Source organism: Oncorhynchus keta, unplaced genomic scaffold, assembly GCF_023373465.1.
Source record: "Oncorhynchus keta strain PuntledgeMale-10-30-2019 unplaced genomic scaffold, Oket_V2 Un_contig_29406_pilon_pilon, whole genome shotgun sequence".
NCBI lineage: Eukaryota > Metazoa > Chordata > Actinopteri > Salmoniformes > Salmonidae > Oncorhynchus > Oncorhynchus keta.
The window spans coordinates 49,559-62,500 of record NW_026286526.1 but is presented as its reverse complement, the minus strand read 5'-3'; the positions used below and the strand labels follow the sequence as shown (position 1 = coordinate 62,500).

Here is a 12,942-nt window from a genome sequence, read left to right as displayed (position 1 = left end):
AAACACGCGAGGCGGAGGAACAGAGTGCATCCGTCGGGAACCACCGAATCCTCGTTGATCAGAAAACACACACCGATACACTCTGACCCGAACCGGTTGGAACCGAGAGGAGATTGATTGATCATGTGTAGTAACGGAGCAAGTAACGGGACAAGCGATATGCTTCAGATCCAGTTCGGTTTGATCAACTGTGGGAATAAATACCTAACCGCAGAAACGTTCGGTTTTAAAATCAACGCGTCGGCCACGAGCTTGAAGAAGAAGCAGATTTGGACTCTGGAGCAGAGCGGGAAGAGGCGACCGGTAATGTGTTCTGTCTCAAGTCGCATCTGGGTCGGTACATAGCGGCGGATAAAGACGGGAACGTTACCGGGGATAGTGAGAGTTCTGGACCCGAGACCCGGTTCATCATCACGGCTCACGACGATGGGAGATGGTCTCTGCAGGTAGGATGAGGGAGGATGTTTGGGTGTGAATGAAAAGCACGAGAGAGAGACTTGCCTTTGTATTGTCACCCCACGATAGTATCTTCTCACTGGTGGTGTTTAAGAGCCCGGACGCTTTCTCTAAACGTTTAAAAAAAAATGTAACCTCTTATTTAACTAGGTAAGTCAGTTAAAAACAAATTCTTATTTACATTGATGGCTTTCATCGGTTAAAAAACCCGAACGACCGCTGGGACAATTGTGCGCCGCCCTATGGGACTCCCAAACACCGCCGTTTTTTATGTGATACAGCCGAAGAATCGAACCAGGATGTTTGTAGTGACGCCTCAAGCCCCGAAGATGCCTTAGACCGCTGCGCCACTCGGGAGCCCGTTACTTTACATGAACACGGATCGGTTGCGGTATTGTTTGAGGAACATAAGGAATGTATCTTTCATATCAGCAAGAAATATTGATTCATTAATAAACGGTAGCCTGCATTTCTCGACGCCTTTTTTAAAATGGGTTTAGGACATTTATTTTTATTTAACCTTTTATTTAACTAGGCAAGTCAGTTAAGAACAAATTCCTATTTACTATGACGGCCTACCGGGGAACATTGGGTTAACTGCCTTGTTCAGGGGCAGAACAACAGATTTTTACCTTGTCAGCTCGGGGATTCAATCTTTAAACCTTTTGGTTACTAGTCCAACGCTCTAACCACTAGGCTACCTGCTGGTTACTAGTCCAACGCTCTAACCACTAGGCTACCTGCTGGTTACTAGTCCAACGCTCTAACCACTCAGGCTACCTGCTGGTTACTGGCCCAATGCTCTAACCACTAGGCTACCTGCTGGTTACTAGTCCAACGCTCTAACCACTAGGCTACCTGCTGGTTACTAGTCCAAAACTCTAACCACTAGGCTACCTGCTGGTTACTAGTCCAACGCTCTAACCACTAGGCTACCTGCTGGTTACTTGTCCAATGCTCTAACCACTAGGCTACCAGCTGGTTTACTAGTCCAACGCTCTAACCACTAGGCTACCTGCTCTAACCACTAGGCTACCTGCTGGTTACTAGTCCAACGCTCTAACCACTAGGCTACCTGCTGGTTACTAGTCCAACGCTCTAACCACTAGGCTACCTGCTGGTTACTAGTCCAACGCTCTAACCACTAGGCTACCTGCTGGTTACTAGTCCAACGCTCTAACCACTAGGCTACCTGCTGGTTACTAGTCCAACGCTCTAACCACTAGGCTACCTGCTGGTTACTAGTCCAACGCTCTAACCACTAGGCTACCTGCTGGTTACTAGTCCAATGCTCTAACCACTAGGCTACCTGCTGGTTACTAGTCCAACGCTCTAACCACTAGGCTACCTGCTGGTTACTAGTCCAACGCTCTAACCACTAGGCTACCTGCTGGTTACTAGTCCAACGCTCTAACCACTAGGCTACCTGCTGGTTACTAGTCCAACGCTCTAACCACTAGGCTACCTGCTGGTTACTAGTCCAACGCTCTAACCACTAGGCTACCTGCTGGTTACTAGTCCAACTCTCTAACCACTAGGCTACCTGCTGGTTACTAGTCCAACGCTCTAACCACTAGACTACCTGCTGGTTACTAGTCCAACGCTCTAACCACTAGGCTACCTGCTGGTTACTAGTCCAACGCTCTAACAACTAGGCTACCTGCTGGTTACTAGTCCAACGCTCTAATCACTAGGCTACCTGCTGGTTACTAGTCCAACGCTCTAACCACTAGGCTACCTGCTGGTTACTAGTCCAACGCTCTAACCACTAGGCTACCTGCTGGTTACTAGTCCAATGCTCTAACCACTAGGCTACCTGCTGGTTACTAGTCCAACGCTCTAACCACTAGGCTACCTGCTGGTTACTAGTCCAACGCTCTAACCACTAGGCTACCTGCTGGTTACTAGTCCAACGCTCTAACCACTAGGCTACCTGCTGGTTACTAGTCCAACGCTCTAACCACTAGGCTACCTGCTGGTTACTAGTCCAACGCTCTAACCACTAGGCTACCTGCTGGTTACTAGTCCAACGCTCTAACCACTAGGCTACCTGCTGGTTACTAGTCCAACGCTCTAACCACTAGGCTACCTGCTGGTTACTAGTCCAACGCTCTAACCACTAGGCTACCTGCTGGTTACTAGTCCAACGCTCTAACCACTAGGCTACCTGCTGGTTACTAGTCCAACGCTCTAACCACTAGGCTACCTGCTGGTTACTAGTCCAACGCTCTAACCACTAGGCTACCTGCTGGTTACTAGTCCAATGCTCTAACCACTAGGCTACCTGCTGGTTACTAGTCCAACGCTCTAACCACTAGTCTACCTGCTGGTTACTAGTCCAACTCTCTAACCACTAGGCTACCTGCTGGTTACTAGTCCAACGCTCTAACCACTAGACTACCTGCTGGTTACTAGTACCTGCTGGTTACTAGTCCAACGCTCTAACCACTAGGCTACCTGCTGGTTACTAGTCCAACGCTCTAACCACTAGACTACCTACTGTGTGTGTGGTAGGTAGGTATTGTTTGTCAGGAGGGTTGTAGGCTAAGGTGTGTGTGTGTGGAGGGTATTGTTTGTCAGGAGGGTTGTAGGCTAAGGTGTGTGATGTGTGTGTGGAGGGTATTGTCTGTCAGGAGGGTTGTAGGCTAAGGTGTGTGATGTGTGTGTGGAGGGTATTGTCTGTCAGGAGGGTTGTAGGCTAAGGTGTGTGATGTATGTGTGTGTGTGTGTGTGGAGGGTATTGTCTGTCAGGAGGGTTGTAGGCTAAGGTGTGTGATGTATGTATGTGTGTGTGTGGAGGTATTGTCTGTCAGTAGTGTTGTAGTGTGTGTGTGTGTGTGTGGGGGGTATTGTCTGTCAGGAGGGTTGTAGTGTGTGTGTGTGGAGGGTATTGTCTGTCAGGAGGGTTGTAGTGTGTGTGTGTGTGGAGGGTATTGTCTGTCAGGAGGGTTGTAGTGTGTGTGATGTATATTCTACTGTGTTTCTCTGCAGTCAGAGGTCCATGGCAGATACCTGGGAGGCACAGAGGACAGGATCAGCTGCTTTGCCCAGGTAGGTGCGTTTTAAACTCCATGATGAGCTGATGAATATTCATCAACTGGCTTTCTCTAGATGTTAAATAACATGTGTTTATAATAACACACGTAACGTGTGTGTGTGTGTGTGTGGACTGTAGTGTGTGTGTGTGTGTGTGTGTGTGGACTGTAGCGTGTGTGTGTGTGGACTGTAGTGTGTGTGTGTGTGTGTGGACTGTAGTGTGTGTGTGTGTGGACTGTAGTGTGTGTGTGTGTGTGTGTAGACTGTGTGTGTGTGTGTGTGTGGACTGTAGTGTGTGTGTGTGTGTGGACTGTAGTGTGTGTGGACTGTAGCGTGTGTGTGTGTGGACTGTAGCGTGTGTGTGTGTGGACTGTAGCGTGTGTGTGTGTGGACTGTGTGCGTGTGTGTGTGTGGACTGTAGCGTGTGTGTGTGTGGACTGTAGCGTGTGTGTGTGTGGACTGTAGCGTGTGTGTGTGTGGACTGTAGTGTGTGTGTGTGTGGACTGTAGCGTGTGTGTGTGTGTGGACTGTAGCGTGTGTGTGGACTGTAAACGTGTGTGTGGACTGTAGCGTGTGTGTGTGGACTGTACTGTGTGTGTGTGTGGACTGTAGCGTGTGTGTGTGTGGACTGTAGCGTGTGTGTGGACTGTAGCGTGTGTGTGGACTGTGCGTGTGGACTGTAGCGTGTGTGTGGACTGTAGCGTGTGTGTGGGACTGTAGCGTGTGTGTGACTGTAGCGTGTGTGTGGACTGTAGCGTGTGTGTGGACTGTAGCGTGTGTGTGGACTGTAGCGTGTGTGTGTGGACTGTAGCGTGTGTGTGGACTGTAGCGTGTGTGTGGGACTGTAGCGTGTGTGTGGACTGCGTGTGTGTGTGGACTGTAGCGTGTGTGTGTGGACTGTAGCGTGTGTGTGTGGACTGTAGCGTGTGTGTGTGGACTGTAGCGTGTGTGTGTGGACTGTAGCGTGTGTGGACTGTAGCGTGTGTGTGTGGACTGTAGCGTGTGTGTGTGGACTGTAGCGTGTGTGTGTGGACTGTAGCGTGTGTGTGTGGACTGTAGCGTGTGTGTGTGGACTGTAGCGTGTGTGTGTGGACTGTAGCGTGTGTGTGTGGACTGTAGCGTGTGTGTGTGGACTGTAGCGTGTGTGTGTGTAGACTGTAGCGTGTGGACTGTAGCGTGTGTGTGTGGACTGTAGCGTGTGTGTGTGGACTGTAGCGTGTGTGTGTGGACTGTAGCGTGTGTGTGTGGACTGTAGCGTGTGTGTGTGGACTGTAGCGTGTGTGTGTGGACTGTAGCGTGTGTGTGGACTGGACTGTAGCGTGTGTGTGATGTGGACTGTAGCGTGTGTGTGTGGACTGTAGCGTGTGTGTGTGTGTGTGGTGTGTGGACTGTAGCGTGTGTGTGTGGACTGTAGCGTGTGTGTGTGTGTGTGTGGACTGTAGCGTGTGTGTGTGGACTGTGCGTGTGTGGACTGTAGCGTGTGTGTGTGTGTGTGTGACTGTAGCGTGTGTGTGTGTGTAGCGTGTGTGTGGACTGTGCGACTGTGTGCTGTGTGTGTGTGGACTGTGTGTGTGTGTGTGTGTGGACTGTAGCGTGTGTGTGTGTGGACTGTAGCGTGTGTGTGTGTAGCGTGTGTGTGTGGACTGTAGCGTGTGTGGACTGTGTGTGTGTGTGGACTGTAGCGTGTGTGTGTGTGGACTGTAGCGTGTGTGTGTGTGGACTGTAGCGTGTGTGTGTGGACTGTAGCGTGTGTGTGTGGACTGTAGCGTGTGTGTGTGTGGACTGTAGCGTGTGTGTGTGTGGACTGTAGCGTGTGTGTGGACTGTAGCGTGTGTGTGTGTGGACTGTAGCGTGTGTGTGTGTGTGGACTGTAGCGTGTGTGTGTGTGTGTGTGTGTGTGTGGACTGTAGCTGTGTGTGTGTGTGTGGACTGTAGCGTGTGTGGACTGTGTGTGTGTGGACTGTAGCGTGTGTGTGTGTGTAGTGTGTGTGGACTGTAGCGTGTGTGGACTGTAGCGTGTGTGGACTGTAGCGTGTGTGGTGGACTGTAGCGTGTGTGTGTGACTGTAGCGTGTGTGTGTGGACTGTAGCGTGTGTGGACTGTACTGTAGCGTGTGTGGACTGTAGCGTGTGTGGACTGTAGCGTGTGTGGACTGTAGCGTGTGTGTGTGGACTGTAGCGTGTGTGGACTGTAGACTGTAGCGTGTGTGTGTGTGTAGGACTGTAGCGTGTGTGTGTGTGTGGACTGTAGCGTGTGTGTGTGTGGACTGTGGACGTGTGTGTGTGTGGACTGTAGTGTGTGTGTGTGTGGACTGTAGCTGTGTGTGTGTGGACTGTAGCGTGTGTGTGTGTGGACTGTAGCGTGTGTGTGTGTGGACTGTAGCGTGTGTGTGTGGACTGTAGCGTGTGTGTGTGGACTGTAGCGTGTGTGGACTGTAGCGTGTGTGGACTAATGTCTGGTTTCTCTCCCAGACTGCATCAGTGGCTGAAAAATGGAGTGTTCACATTGCCATGCATCCTCAGGTAACACACCTACACCCCCCCCTAACACCTGACCTCTAACCTCTCCTCTAAATGGGGCATTCACATTGCCATGCATCCTCAGGTAACACACCTACACCCCCCCCCCAACACCTGACCTCTAACCTCTCCTCTAAATGGGGCATTCACATTGCCATGCATCCTCAGGTAACACACCTACACCCCCCCTATAACACCTGACCTCTGACCTCTCCTCTAAATGGGGCATTCACATTGCCATGCATCCTCAGGTAACACCCCCCCAACACCTGACCTCTAACCTCTCCTCTAAATGGGGCATTCACATTGCCATGCACCCTCAGGTAACACACCTACACCCCCCCCCCCAACACCTGACCTCTAACCTCTCCTCTAAATGGGGCATTCACATTGCCATGCACCCTCAGGTAACACACCTACACCCCCTAACACCTGACCTCTAACCTCTCCTCTAAATGGGGCATTCACATTGCCATGCATCCTCAGGTAACACCCCCCAACACCTGACCTCTAACCTCTCCTCTAAATGGGGCATTCACATTGCCATGCACCCTCAGGTAACACACCTACACCCCCCCTAACACCTGACCTCTAACCTCTCCTCTAAATGGGGCATTCACATTGCCATGCACCCTCAGGTAACACACCTACACCCCCTATAACACCTGACCTCTAACCTCTCCTCTAAATGGGGCATTCACATTGCCATGCATCCTCAGGTAACACACCTACACCCCCCCAACACCTGACCTCTAACCTCTCCTCTAAATGGGGCATTCACATTGCCATGCACCCTCAGGTAACACACCTACACCCCCCCCCCCTATAACACCTGACCTCTGACCTCTCCTCTAAATGGGGCATTCACATTGCCATGCATCCTCAGGTAACACACCTACACCCCCCTATAACACCTGACCTCTAACCTCCCTCTAAATGGGGCATTCACATTGCCATGCATCCTCAGGTAACACACCTACACCCCCCTATAACACCTGACCTCTCCTCTAAATGGGGCATTCACATTGCCATGCATCCTCAGGTAACACCCCCCCATAACACCTGACCTCTAACCTCTCCTCTAAATGGGACATTCACATTGCCATGCATCCTCAGGTAACACACCTACACCCCCTATCACATGACCTCTAACCTCTCCTCTAAATGGAGCATTCACATTGCCATGCATCCTCAGGTAACACCCCCCCCCCCCTAACACCTGACCTCTAACCTCTCCTCTAAATGGGGCATTCACATTGCCATGCATCCTCAGGTAACACCCCCCTAACACCTGACCTCTGACCTCTCCCCTTCCAGGTGAACATCTTCAGTGTGACCAGGAAGCGTTAGAACCACCTGTCCTCCAAGGTGGACGAGGTCTCTATCGACCGCGACGTCCCGTGGGGTGGGACTCCCCTGATCACCCTGGTGTTCAGAGACCAACGCTACCACCTGCAGACGTCTGACAACCAACTTCCTGAAGAATGACGGCAGCCTGGAGGCGGTAGCCGGACAAGACCACCGGATACACGCTGGAGTTCCGCTCCGGCAAGGTGGCGTTCAGGGATTGTTCCGGGCGCTACCTGGCGCCCCGTCGGACCCACAACCTTCCATGAAGAGCGGGAAGAACGAGCCAGGCGTGGGGAAGGACGAGATGTTCTCTCTGGAGCAGAGTCACCCTCAGGTGGTTCTCACCATCTTTCAAGAGAGGAACGTCTCCACCAGGCAAGGTAGGACCTTCTAGAACAGTACTAGAACCTAACCAGGCGAGGTAGGACCAACACAACCTTCTAGAACAGGACTAGAACCTAACCAGGCAAGGTAGGACCAACACAACCTTCTAGAACAGGACTAGAACCTAACCAGGCAAGGTAGGACCAACACAACCTTCTAGAACAGGACTAGAACCTAACCAGGCAAGGTAGGATCAACACAACCTTCTAGAACCTAACCAGGCAAGGTAGGACCAACACAACCTTCTAGAACAGGACTAGAACCTAACCAGGCAAGGTAGGACCAACACAACCTTCTAGAACAGGACTAGAACCTAACCAGGCAAGGTAGGACCAACACAACCTTCTAGAACCTAACCAGGCAAGGTAGGACCAACACAACCTTCTAGAACAGGACTAGAACCTAACCAGGCAAGGTAGGACCAACACAACCTTCTAGAACAGGACTAGAACCTAACCAGGCAATGTAGGACCAACACAACCTTCTAGAACAGGACTAGAACCTAACCAGGCAAGGTAGGACCAACACAACCTTCTAGAACAGGACTAGAACCTAACCAGGCAAGGTAGGACCAACACAACCTTCTAGAACAGTACTAGAACCTAACCAGGCAATGTAGGACCAACACAACCTTCTAGAACAGGACTAGAACCTAACCAGGCAAGGTAGGACCAGCACAACCTTCTAGAACCTAAACAGGCAAGGTAGGACCAACACAACCTTCTAGAACCTAAACAGGCAAGGTAGGACCAACACAACCTTCTAGAACCTAAACCAAGGTAGGACCAACACAACCTTCTAGAACAGGACTAGAACCTAACCAGGCAAGGTAGGACCAACACAACCTTCTAGAACAGGACTAGAACCTAACCAGGCAATGTAGGACCAACACAACCTTCTAGAACAGGACTAGAACCTAACCAGGCAAGGTAGGACCAACACAACCTTCTAGAACAGGACTAGAACCTAACCAGGCAAGGTAGGACCAACACAACCTTCTAGAACAGGACTAGAACCTAACCAGGCAAGGTAGGACCAACACAACCTTCTAGAACAGTACTAGAACCTAACCAGGCAAGGTAGGACCAACACAACCTTCTAGATCCTAACCAGGCAAGGTAGGACCAACACAACCTTCTAGATCCTAACCATGCAAGGTAGGACAAACACAACCTTCTAGATCCTAACCATGCAAGGTAGGACAAACACAACCTTCTAGATCCTAACCATGCAAGGTAGGACAAACACAACCTTCTCAGGCAAGGTAGGACCAACACAACATTCTAGAACAGGACTAGAACCTAACCAGGCAAGGTAGGACCAACACAACCTTCTAGAACCTAACCAGGCAAGGTAGGACCAACACAACATTCTAGAACAGGACTAGAACCTAACCAGGCAAGGTAGGACCAACACAACCTTCTAGAACCTAACCAGGCAAGGTAGGACCAACACATCCTTCTAGAACAGGACTAGAACCTAACCAGGCAAGGTAGGACCAACACAACCTTCTAGAACCTAACCAGGCAAGGTAGGATCAACACAACCTTCTAGAACAGGACTAGAACCTAACCAGGCAAGGTAGGACCAACACAACCTTCTAGAACCTAACCAGGCAAGGTAGGATCAACACAACCTTCTAGAACAGGACTAAATGGAGGGAGAGATGGGGAGGAGGGAGAGCCTGAGAGAGGAGGAGAGGCTCCATTTTGTGTCTGGCTGAGAAACCGCTCTGACACCCTGCCTGCCTGTTGTGTGTTATTCCGTAGCTATTCTGCCCCAGTGATCCTTGCAGTAGTTTGCTGATGATGCCTCCCACACACTCACTCTCAACACACACACTGTCTTTGGGCCGGGCTGTTGGGGAGGGGCCGGGGTCGGGGTGGGGGGGCTGCTGCAGATTCCTCTCGTGTGTAGCAGCTGCAGTGCTGGTGTTTGTCTGGATTCATGCTGAGGGAGGGACTGCAACACACTGGACGCTGTCTGGTCGTGACTACATCTCTGGTGTGTGTGTGATCCAGAGAGGGAACCAGGACGCTGTCTGGTTGTGACTACATCTCTGGTGTGTGGTGTGTGGTGTGTGTGTGTGTGTGTGGTGTGTGATCCAGAGAGGGAACCAGGACGCTGTCTGGTCGTGACTACATCTCTGGTGTGTGTGTGAGTGGTGTGTGGTGTGTGTGTGATCAGAGAGGGAACCAGGACGCTGTCTGGTTGTGACTACATCTCTGGTGTGTGGTGTGTGTGTGTGGTGTGTGATCCAGAGAGGGAACCAGGACGCTGTCTGGTCGTGACTACATCTCTGGTGTGTGTGTGGTGTGTGTGTGTGTGTGTGTGATCCAGAGAGGGAACCAGGACGCTGTCTGGTCGTGACTACATCTCTTTGTGTGTGTGTGTGTGTGATCCAGAGAGGGAACCAGGACGCTGTCTGGTCGTGACTACATCTCTGGTGTGTGTGTGTGTGTGTGAGGGTGTGTGTCTGGTTGTACATGTGTGTGTGTGTGTGTGTGTGTGTGTGTGTGTGTGTGTGTGTGTGTGTGATGTGTGGGAACCAGGACGCTGTCTGTGTGACTACATATCGTGTGTGTGTGTGTGATCCAGAGAGGGAACCAGGACGCTGTCTGGTCGTGACTACATCTCTGGTGTGTGTGTGATCCAGAGAGGGAACCAGGACGCTGTCTGGTTGTGACTACATCTCTGGTGTGTGTGTGATCCAGAGAGGGAACCAGGACGCTGTCTGGTCGTGACTACATCTCTGGTGTGTGTGATCCAGAGAGGGAACCAGGACGCTGTCTGGTTGTGACTACATCTCTGGTGTGTGTGTGTGTGTGATCCAGAGAGGGAACCAGGACGCTGTCTGGTCGTGACTACATCTCTGGTGTGTGTGTGTGGTGTGTGTGATCCAGAGAGGGAACCAGGACGCTGTCTGGTCGTGACTACATCTCTGGTGTGTGTGTGTGATCCAGAGAGGGAACCAGGACGCTGTCTGGTTGTGACTACATCTCTGGTGTGTGTGTGTGTGTGTGTGTGTGTGTGTTGTGTGTGTGTGTGTGGTGTTGTTTGATAGGAGGGAACCAGGACGCTGTCTGGTCTACTACAGTCTGGAAGTGTGTTTGTCTTCACAAGGAGGAGCCCATGTTGTCTACTCATGGATCTCAGTCAGGAAGTTGTTTTAGGAGCCCATGTTGTCTACCTCAGTCAGGAAGTTGTTTTAAGAGCCCATGTTGTCTACCTCACAGTCAGGAAGTTGTTTTAGGAGCCCATGTTGTCTACCTCTCAGTCAGGAAGTTGTTTTAGGAGCCCATGTTCTCTACCTCAGTCAGGAAGTTGTTTTAAGAGCCCATGTTGTCTACCTCACAGTCAGGAAGTTGTTTTAGGAGCCCATGTTGTCTACCTCACAGTCAGGAAGTTGTTTTAGGAGCCCATGTTGTCTACCTCACAGTCAGGAAGTTGTTTTAGGAGCCCATGTTGTCTACCTCACAGTCAGGAAGTTGTTTTAGGAGCCCATGTTGTCTACCTCACAGTCAGGAAGTTGTTTTAGGAGCCCATGTTGTCTACCTCACAGTCAGGAAGTTGTTTTAGGAGCCCATGTTGTCTACCTCACAGTCAGGAAGTTGTTTTAGGAGCCCATGTAGTCTACCTCACAGTCAGGAAGTTGTTTTAGGAGCCCATGTTGTCTACCTCACAGTCAGGAAGTTGTTTTAGGAGCCCATGTTGTCTACCTCACAGTCAGGAAGTTGTTTTAGGAGCCCATGTTGTCTACCTCACAGTCAGGAAGTTGTTTTAGGAGCCCATGTTGTCTACCTCACAGTCAGGAAGTTGTTTTAGGAGCCCATGTTGTCTACCTCCCAGTCAGGAAGTTGTTTTAGGAGCCCATGTTGTCTACCTCACAGTCAGGAAGTTGTTTTAGGAGCCCATGTTGTCTACCTCAGTCAGGAAGTTGTTTTAGGAGCCCATGTTGTCTACCTCACAGTCAGGAAGTTGTTTTAGGAGCCCATGTTGTCTACCTCACAGTCAGGAAGTTGTTTTAGGAGCCCATGTTGTCTACCTCACAGTCAGGAAGTTGTTTTAGGAGCCCATGTTGTCTACCTCACAGTCAGGAAGTTGTTTTAGGAGCCCATGTTGTCTACCTCACAGTCAGGAAGTTGTATTAGGAGCCCATGTTGTCTACCTCAGTCAGGAAGTTGTTTTAGGAGACCATGTTGTCTACCTCACAGTCAGGAAGTTGTATTTTTTGTGTTTTAATCACATCCACTATATATACAGAGCATGTCTGATGCTTTAAGGACACGGTTTGATTTAAATAATTAAGACAAACACATGACTAGAGAGTCTAACTACAGTTCATGTTGGGTCAGTGCTGTGCAAGACAAACACAAACACATGACTGTTTGACTAGCGCACCGTCTCGCTCCGTCATCAGGGCAGGGTACTGGGTGATAGCTGGTTAGTGACGGTGACTAAGTTCAGAGCAGGGTACTACTGGGTGATAGCTGGTTAGTGACGGTGACTAAGTTCAGAGCAGGGTACTGGGTGATAGCTGGTTAGAGACGGTGACTAAGTTCAGAGCAGGGTACTGGGTGATAGCTGGTTAGTGACGGTGACTAAGTTCAGAGCAGGGTACTGGGTGATAGCTGGTTAGTGACGGTGACTAAGTTCAGAGCAGGGTACTGGGTGATAGCTGGTTAGTGACGGTGACTAAGTTCAGAGCAGGGTACTGGGTGATAGCTGGTTAGTGACGGTGACTAAGTTCAGAGCAGGGTACTGGGTGGAGGTCGGCTATTTAACAGTCTGATGGCCTTGAGATAGAAGCTGTTTTTCAGTCTCTCGGTCCCAGCTTTGATGCACCTGTACTGACCTCGCCTTCTGGATGATAGCGGGGGTGATCAGGCTGTGGTTCGGGTGGTTGATGTCCTTGATGGGCTCTCTGCCGCTCGGACGGGGCGGACCGGGCTCTGTTTCGGTCTTTCAGTCCTCTGGCTGTGTCCTCCTAACTGCTTTATCACCCATAATTCCATGGGGGATTAAACCCTGGCAGGGGTCTGGCTGTAGCCTGGCAGCTGTGTGTTTAGATGTGTATGCACTCTAATCCCAACTCTGATGCTGAACCTGACCAGACAGTATGTGGCGGGCTGTAGTGTGGCGGGCTGTAGTGTGGCGGGCTGTAGTGTGGCGGGCTGTAGTGTGGCGGGCTGTAGTG

The 12,942-nt window shown here is 50.8% G+C and overlaps 1 pseudogene; it reads left to right on the top strand.

Annotated features, from left to right (window-relative positions):
• Positions 1 to 12,942, top strand: part of LOC127923354 (fascin-like) — a 28,424-nt pseudogene that overhangs the window by 113 nt on the left and 15,369 nt on the right.